Source organism: Pseudopipra pipra, chromosome 1, assembly GCF_036250125.1.
Source record: "Pseudopipra pipra isolate bDixPip1 chromosome 1, bDixPip1.hap1, whole genome shotgun sequence".
Taxonomy (NCBI): domain Eukaryota; kingdom Metazoa; phylum Chordata; class Aves; order Passeriformes; family Pipridae; genus Pseudopipra; species Pseudopipra pipra.
In genome coordinates, this window is record NC_087549.1 from 36,104,201 (window position 1) to 36,112,518 (window position 8,318).

Consider the following 8,318-nt stretch of genomic DNA (forward strand, 5'->3'; position numbering starts at 1 on the left):
TTTAGAAAACCAGTCCATTTCAAAGAAATGGAAAATTATATAACTGTTATTTAATGGTATACTGAAACATTAGAATCTTCTTATTCACTGTTTACCTGGAAAAATTCTCCATTTCAGCTCTTGCTACAAATAAATGAAAAGAAGTTACCATTTGTCCTGTTTAGAGAACAATAAATATATTTGACAAATAAAGTATCGGTCTTTATTTGGATCAAATATGAGACAACAGAATTTGGAAGGCTTGGGAATGAAATTAAAATATATCATTTAAATAGCTTAATTGACTGAAAGTGTGAATAACAGATTGCAAGTATTTTCATAAATTCAGCAAATGTACCATAAATGGAATTTATCATTCAGTGAATTGATTTTCAAAAATCCTACAGAATTTGTTGTTTTCATTTTTTCTCTGAAAAAAAACCCAACAATTGAGTACCTGGGTACTCAATGCGTATGTATACTGTGTTCTTTGGGGAACACAATATTTGTACAGTTATATACTTTATCAGAATGGAGCCTTTGAAGGTCCATCTATGTATCCAAGTGTGTCTTTATGTCTCTGCAGCTGCAGTCATCCACATATCGAACACAGTGAGGATCAAACTCTGCATGTCTGTCTTCAATTGGCGATCCTCTCAGGTTTGACTGTCAGATTCAGAGAGTGGGATTCAACCCCTGGTCAAAATACTGATTTGACAATGACAACCCAGCCTTATTCCCAGGGTAAAGCTTCCTCTTATGTTGCAGGCAGGGCTGAGCACTACATTTTCTCTTCTGACTGCTAGTCATGAAGTCATGCATAACGTCACTAGAGGTTCTAGTTCAGATGCAAAGGTTAAATGGAAGGTCTATCCTTGCTTAAACCACAAAACAAAATTGTTAGTCCTTGCTGAGTACTTAAGAAAGAGTGGCTTGTCATAAACACTCAAATCTCTTTAGCCACAAGATCCCTAGGATTGTTGTGAAAGGCTGTGATGCAATGAAATAGTGGTAGCAAGTGACCAGTGAATAAAGGAACTGCTTTTACAGTGTTTTCTTATTGCTTCTGACAATTATATATGTTTCAATCATTAAATATATTCCATATTTCTTCAACCTCTTATATTGTACTTTTCCCATTAACATTCCTGGTTGTATTATTGGCTATAGATTGTATTTTATGCTTATGAAACATCTCACTGTTATTTTTTTCTTTTGATGATGAAAAAAGTAACATTTTAAAAAATTATATTGTTCAGATGCCTTTATTTGAAATTTATTTTCATTTTTATAAAAAACTTTCCATTGAGACCTTTTAGATTTTTACTATCTTTATAGATTTGACATAGATACTATTGTATGAGCTTTCTCATGAAGTGAAGGTATGTTCTTCTTTACCAGACAGATCTTATGTCAGTTAAAAAAATATTTCACTCAACAGCTTAAAAAAATATCTTTCTTACAGAAATAGTCTTTCTTACAGAAATAATTCACCAGACAAAATTTTAATTAGCAACACAAATTGTAATGAATTCCAAATTACAGAAGTCTGTTAAGTTGCAGAAAGATGTGGTTACAATATTAACAAGACAATGAAAACTGTCAAGTGTTTTGTAATAGGACTGTTTGTGTTTATGTGTGAGGAAGAGGGAAGTCGAGCCCTCTCCTTACGTGCAAATAGTAAGCTAAATCAATCCTGTTATTTTTATTTTAAAGCATGGAAATCACAGCTTCAGATGTCAGAAGTGCTAACATGATATACCAATCCAGCACTTGCAGCCCTAGAAAGATAATTTTTGCAGTTGTTAATCTCAATCTTGATATATCGGAACATTGTTATCTAATGTCTTTTCAGAGTCTTCCACAGTTAAATACAACATGCAATTTATTGGAAGCTTAGCTTAGCTGTGTTTAAGGAAACATGCATTTCTTAGCTTCTGTACTATGGTCACATTTTCATTTAGAAACTCAAATTGGAAGGAATTTAAATGTTATGCTTAGGTATCATAAATAGAAAACTTCTTCAAGGCATGGTCATACAAATACTGAATCTGTGAACAAGAGAGAAGACAATAAGAAGAAACATTTAATATATTGTACATTACTTGTTTTTAAAGTTTTTATTCCAATCCCAAGTAAAATTTACTTTTGAAGTGCTCTCTTTACTTTGGCTTCAAAGGTGCTTCTCAGACTCTGGCTGTGCTCTCAGAAATGCTTTTTAAAGTTTTTCTAATAAAATGTAAAGGAAAAACTTCTTGGGACAAATGCAGCCCTGGGAAAAAAGAAACTATTAAATCAAACAACAGATTTCTGCACACTGAAAAGGTATTGACACACCTACTGAATTATGCCTTGCTACTTTTTCATAAATTTCTGTTGTTTGGAGATCAAGCTTTGTATGATATGTGCATGGCTTTCAGGTACTCTTTTCTTTACATACCTATTTTCTAAATTCTAGATATCTGCCCAAGACAGAATGGGCCCCTGCTCTTCTCTTCCCTGGAGGCTAAAACATTTTGGTGTTTGGGTCATTACCAGAGGCCCAAAGGGAGAGATGAGGCCTTCTGCAGGGAGTTGTCCTGAGCAGTGTGTGCCAAGAATGACAAACACCTTGAGGGTAAGCTAAGAGAACTCCAGGCAAGGTTGCAGTTTAAACCTTTGACCAACCCTTATAAAGAGGACCAAGGGATCTGAATAGTATTAGAAGGAAGCGTAGCTTTTGCCAGCTTTGTTTTGGCAGAACCTCAGCACTTCTCTCTGAATTAACATCACTGAGCTTTCGTCACTGAGGTGGACTGCTGGCAAAACCTGTATCACAAATAACCATGCTTCCACCCACCCTGGAGTTCCCAGTGTTTGTCACAGAGGTTACTGGTTAGTTCTGTAGCAGTTCCTGAATTACTTCTACTATTTCTTTTCACAGATATGCACCAAGAAATAGAATCCTTTACTAGTCAGGTTTATCATCTGAAACCGCCCCCAAATATTTACCATAATGCTGTAGTATCCAAACACTTTAAATAATTTAGTTATAGCTTGGATGGAATACATGAAGTTGTATTATAGCTCAAAAATGTCTAAAGATGACTTGTGCATGATTAATATTATGCAGGAAAAGATGTTTGGAAACTTCTGAGCCAGATGTGTGTCACACATCTGTGCTTGAAAGGGGTCATCTAGAACACAGTAAAGCTGTTGAGAGGAATTTTCATTTGAATACAGACAACTTCTTTTAGTTGTTCTCTTCTGCATGTCATGCTGCTTTGAAAAGTCAAACATATATAAAAGACAGGATTGTGTCTTCAACAAGCAGAAGTGCTGATTTTGTACTGCAGGGGGAACCCAGTGAGGGTTTTCAGCATCTGTAGCATCACCTTACCTCTAAGCTCTGTGGAAATTCTCTTTGCAACTCTGGCTTTCAGGGAATTTGGTTTTTGTACATCTCAACAATTTTGTCTGAGAGAGGAGGGAATTATATCAGAAGAAAATATTTTTGCATTTTTAGATCCTAAGCCCAGGAGAAAGCAGGAACTCAGGAATACAGATCACCAGGGTTTTGTGTTTAGTCTATCTAGCCCATGGTTTTACAGATCCCATTTTCTGTATGGAAATTTGATTTAAATGGTAATCCCTTCAGAACCTAATGCAACAATAGAACAATGATAGGCTGTTTGTTTATGGGCAACCATGCTCAGTGAAATACAGAACTAGAAGGGGAGCTAAGAGTAATCCCTCCCATACTTAAATGACTCCATGTTCCTGATATATTGTGCTTGATGCAGATGGGAGAGGAGTGGACCTCAAGGGATTTATTTATCCTTCAGAATTTGGTGTGATTCCCTTTAGCATCAGTGGAGCCTGTTTTTGCAGAGGAAAGAGTTGACTTCATTTGTAATTAAAAGGACTGGTTTATTACTAAAATATGAAATATAAGGTTGGACTGAAAAATAAATTATAAAAGAAATAAGTCTAGGTATGTTCAATGCATTATCTGAAGGCTTGCCTGTGCCTTAAATATAGACTTGCTTCTATAGATGCAAATATTGTATGTGCTGAAGATGAAATAAAACCTAGAGGATCCTGTTAGGATCCTGTTATACTAACAGAAGGGATGTCCCCGTCATATAGTCATTCATTCTTCCCTTCATCTATTCACTCATTTCTAACAACGGCTGTTTCTGACAATTTTGTTAGCTGCTGGACTTTGAGGCAGACGGAGCCTTGGGATGAATGTTCTATTAGACTTTTATTTTCCAGTCCTTGAGGTAGATAACTGACAGGATAAAAATATTTTCTGGCAGTTTATTTTTCCAACTTTTTTCTTAAATCCTTTAAGCAATGCTGTAAGTGTGTCAGCTACAAACCTGATAGGCTGGAGGGGCATCTATTGTATGAGGAAATGGTATTTGCAAGTCTTAAGTGGTGCTTGACACCATGGTAAGAACAGTTTATCTTTGACTTCTGCTATGAAAAATGGTCCTTGTTGTATGAGTGACTATACAAACAGGCTAACATGGTTTTGTCAAGCTGCAGAAAGGTGCTATTTTTTTTTTGCAGATGCTGTCTGCTTTTAAATTAGCCATTTAATGAAAGACTGTTAGCAACAAACCTTGACGGTGTATTAAGCATTCACAACCACCTAGATTTACAGTTTAAATGAAGTGACTATATCACTCACAAAAAGACCCTTAGTTTAGAAGAGCAGTTTTTTCACTGTCTTTCATAAAACACGGTGCTGTTAATAAAATGCCTTCAGTCTGCAATGTAGGTCTTTAGGCATAATAGTAACAGAGAGACAGTTCTCTAAATTTATTTTCTAGATGGATGGATGATTTCTCTTTTAAAGGCAGCATTGAAATGGTCACCGTGTAAGGAAAAAAGAAGTAGCAAAACACAGCCCCCCTTTCTGAAGGATTATCTGCCCAGGTCAAAACACAAACAATGCAAAAGTGCAAGGGCTTTGTTATGCATGAGGCCTATTGGCCATTTCAGACCAGCCCTCTGTGTCACCGAACCGAGTTGATGACAGATGGTTAGAGTGTCCTTGCGAATTTTTCACCTTAACGTGACAGGCTATATGGAAATGTCCTGTGATCACAGGGGATCCTCCAAATGTCCCTTGGTAATCAACACAAAAGGGAATAATTTTTAATTTGAAGCCTGAAGCAGTTTTAAAGATTTGTCTTTATGTAGAAAGTCTTTATACTATTTTGCAAGAACTATAAACAATGGATGAATACAATAGATTTCACATTGTATTTATAATAATTAACCTTTATTTGCTTAGTGAAGAAAGACAGTTTATAAGATAATTCCACAATGGAAGTAAAACTCTTAAAAAACTTCAAGAAAAGAAAGCAAGTGATCAAAAGGAAACCTGGAACACTTTGTAATCTGTATTCAGGGAATATATCCTAGTCCCATTTGCAACCTCAACAATTTTTGATCAAGCATTTTTATATTATGTTACCTGTATTCAAAAGATAGAATTCTTCAATGTTGCATTACTTTTCTTTTCAAAAGGAAAACATCGTCTGTGAATCCAGGGACAAACAGGGTCAGCTTAATTTATGCTCAACATTAGTGGGAATACTTGACAGATGAGTTTCAGTCCTTTATCAACTTTACAGCTGCTCAGGGCTAGAGCAACCATACCTAGCGGAGACTGAAACAGAAACTCAGCCTCTACCAAGGGAATCAAAATAATCAGGCAACCTCTCCACCCACAAGCAAAATCTCTGGATCTCCAACCAGATCCTGTTTTGTGTGCTATTAGCCTTGTTCTTCCTCTACTCTCGTCCCTTATCCTTACAAATCCAATATTTTGAAGAAGTGCAAGTGTTTGGTGGGAACTGTGATGGGACCCTGAGGAAGGCTGAGTACCACCATCTCACCAGAAACTCAGATTTGGAAAAAGAGCAGCTAGTCTCTATGGTAAACTAGACTAAAGAGGGTGAAACTGGGCCATGGTAAGGGCTGGGCTGAGGGGTTAGTTACTGGATACCATTACCTCTATCCTCAGAGCTTTGCCTAAAGCAGGAATGGGTATCAGAGACTCTGATGGCCCTCAGCATTTCCCTTTTGGCTGGTGGAATAGGCATTGAGGCACTATGCTGATAAGGATCAGAATACAAATACAGCTATTTCATACCCTGCTTTGACCTCAGGCTTGGACTCCAACTTAGCCACTTTTGGAGACTGATGCAGTGTGTTCTTTTTTTAACTTGCAGCTGCTTCAGGGAGCCCCTAGTTATGTTTGGACAAAGGTCTTGAAGATTTTTTTGAAAAAAAGCTTCTATTTCTAAGTGGAAAGTGTCACAATGATTGTATTTTGTAATCCAGTTTAAATTTTAGGCTTTGTAGAGTACCCTGAGCTCAAGTTTTCATTTTGCTTTACTTTGTACTTAAGCTACCCTAATTATTGATATAAAGGTGGTCTAAGAAAAGACTAGAACTTTTCTGGGTGAACTGGGAAGTTTTGGTACTGTGTTGGTGGCTGAACTGAACGGACCTCATACACTCAAGTTATTCTTCCTGATTTTTGGGGTTGCAGTATGTTTCAGCTTTGAAATTAATGGGAGCTTGTAGTCCTCAGTGACTTTGTCATCTGTGCCTTTAGGTGCTCAACTGCTTTATGTGCTGCTTGGTTTTGACAGTTTTAGCCTCCAAAATGGTTTTAGGCATTTATATAACTCTCTAAAACCTTATACCTATGCATAGATAAATATGGCTTTATAGTCTACAGATGCAGGTGGTTTAGATTGAGTAGCAAATCAATTCTGGGAATTTCAGGTAACATATTTTATCAGGTTTTATATACAGAAATCGTATCTGTTCAGAAATATAGTGCATGAAGGAATGGTTCTTATTTATTTATTTATTTATTTATTTAGGGGGGAAAAGTTAGTTTTGACATTTTTTCCAACCTAGATTTTAATGAGAAAAAGTTTGCTGTCATTTCTTCATTGTCAGCATCAGGTACTGTAATTCACTCATGTAATAGATTGTGGCCCAAAGGTATATTGCCAACCTACAGAGTGATTTCATAACAAAAGAATCAATAGCTCATTATTTTTGGACTCAGATAGTTTGCATGTTACTTTAGAGATTTCATGACATTTAGGAGATTATTTGCAAATTAAAACAATCTTTGGATCAATCCATTAAATTGTCAGTTAATCTTCTTAAATTACACTTTTTTTAAGCTCCATGTAAAAAGAATATTAATTTTCTTCCCTCCCACCCCCCTAAAAACTGGTGGAAGTTTGAACTGGTTATCTGACCGGATGATGTTAGCTTCTGAGTAGTTGTTCTATTACATCTCTCTGTGGAGTACCAACAGCATAACAGCATTAAAACTCATCTTCTAAATTTATTGGTCTGATTATTCAAACACACAATGCTGCAAGTGGACACAAAGAACTGAGCTTGAATTAGCTTCTTCCTCCAAATTCTTTTTCAGAGATATCCAAGGCAGAAAAACAAGTTCATAAGGCATCGAAAGAAAAGCTGTGACTTTTGAGTTAAACTATACAAAACTAAATTTTTAAACATAGTTTTTTTGTATTTAGTTATTTCTAAACAAAGGCTACCTTCTCCAGCACATCCCTCCTCCTCCCACTGTGCTCTGTGGGCTGCCTGGCTTGAAGGTTAGGGATTCAAATTTATGATGGGCCTCCAGTTAGGTAGTGACTAAAGCATTTCTGTGCTTGTGCCAACCTTCCCTGAAGCCACTTTTCCATGATAAGGTCATCTCTTCTTCTCAAATATACCTGTAGCTATACTCCCAGGATGTTTGCTTCCTGGGCAGGCTCGTCTCTGTAGGGAGCCAAATAGCAGCAAAAGAGCTGCATCTATTTTTCTGGTTGCTGCATTGCCCCTTAATTTGTCAGCAAAGGAATTGTTCTGTGTACTTGGTCCTCACCGCTGCTGTCCCAATCCCTTTACATCTCCATCTGAGCCCCTGCTCTGACAGCTGGATGCTGTAGCAGCCTTCTGTGATGCCCAGAGATCTTCCCCAGCCCTCTTGGCAGCACAGTTCCTACTTCCAGACCTCTGTCCTTCCAGTGAAGAGAGCAGGGAGATTTTCTCCTGATGAGGTTACTTGGTTTATTAGTCTGCAGATTTTGTGGCAACATATAAACCAGGGGAATACAGACAACTTTATTTGCTCATATTTCTGTTATTCCAACATCTTTGGAAAATAGCTGGGGAAATAAGCTGAAGAACAAGCGCTGGAAGGATTTCAGTCCAGATATCCCTCTTGTTTTAGATCTCCACCACTATAAGTTTCACTGGTCTGAATTTCCATGGAAATCAAATTTAGAACCAGTAAGTGA

General features: G+C 37.0%; 1 long non-coding RNA gene across 1 annotated transcript in view; it reads left to right on the plus strand.

Moving 5' to 3' along the window:
- LOC135412942 (uncharacterized) overlaps positions 1-1,171 on the plus strand; it is an 87,699-nt gene extending 86,528 nt beyond the window's left edge. The window contains exon 4 of the long non-coding RNA XR_010430040.1: positions 566-1,171. This is a non-coding gene — a long non-coding RNA (uncharacterized LOC135412942). The remainder of the gene's footprint in view (positions 1-565) is intronic.
- Positions 1,172-8,318: the final 7,147 nt, after the last annotated feature.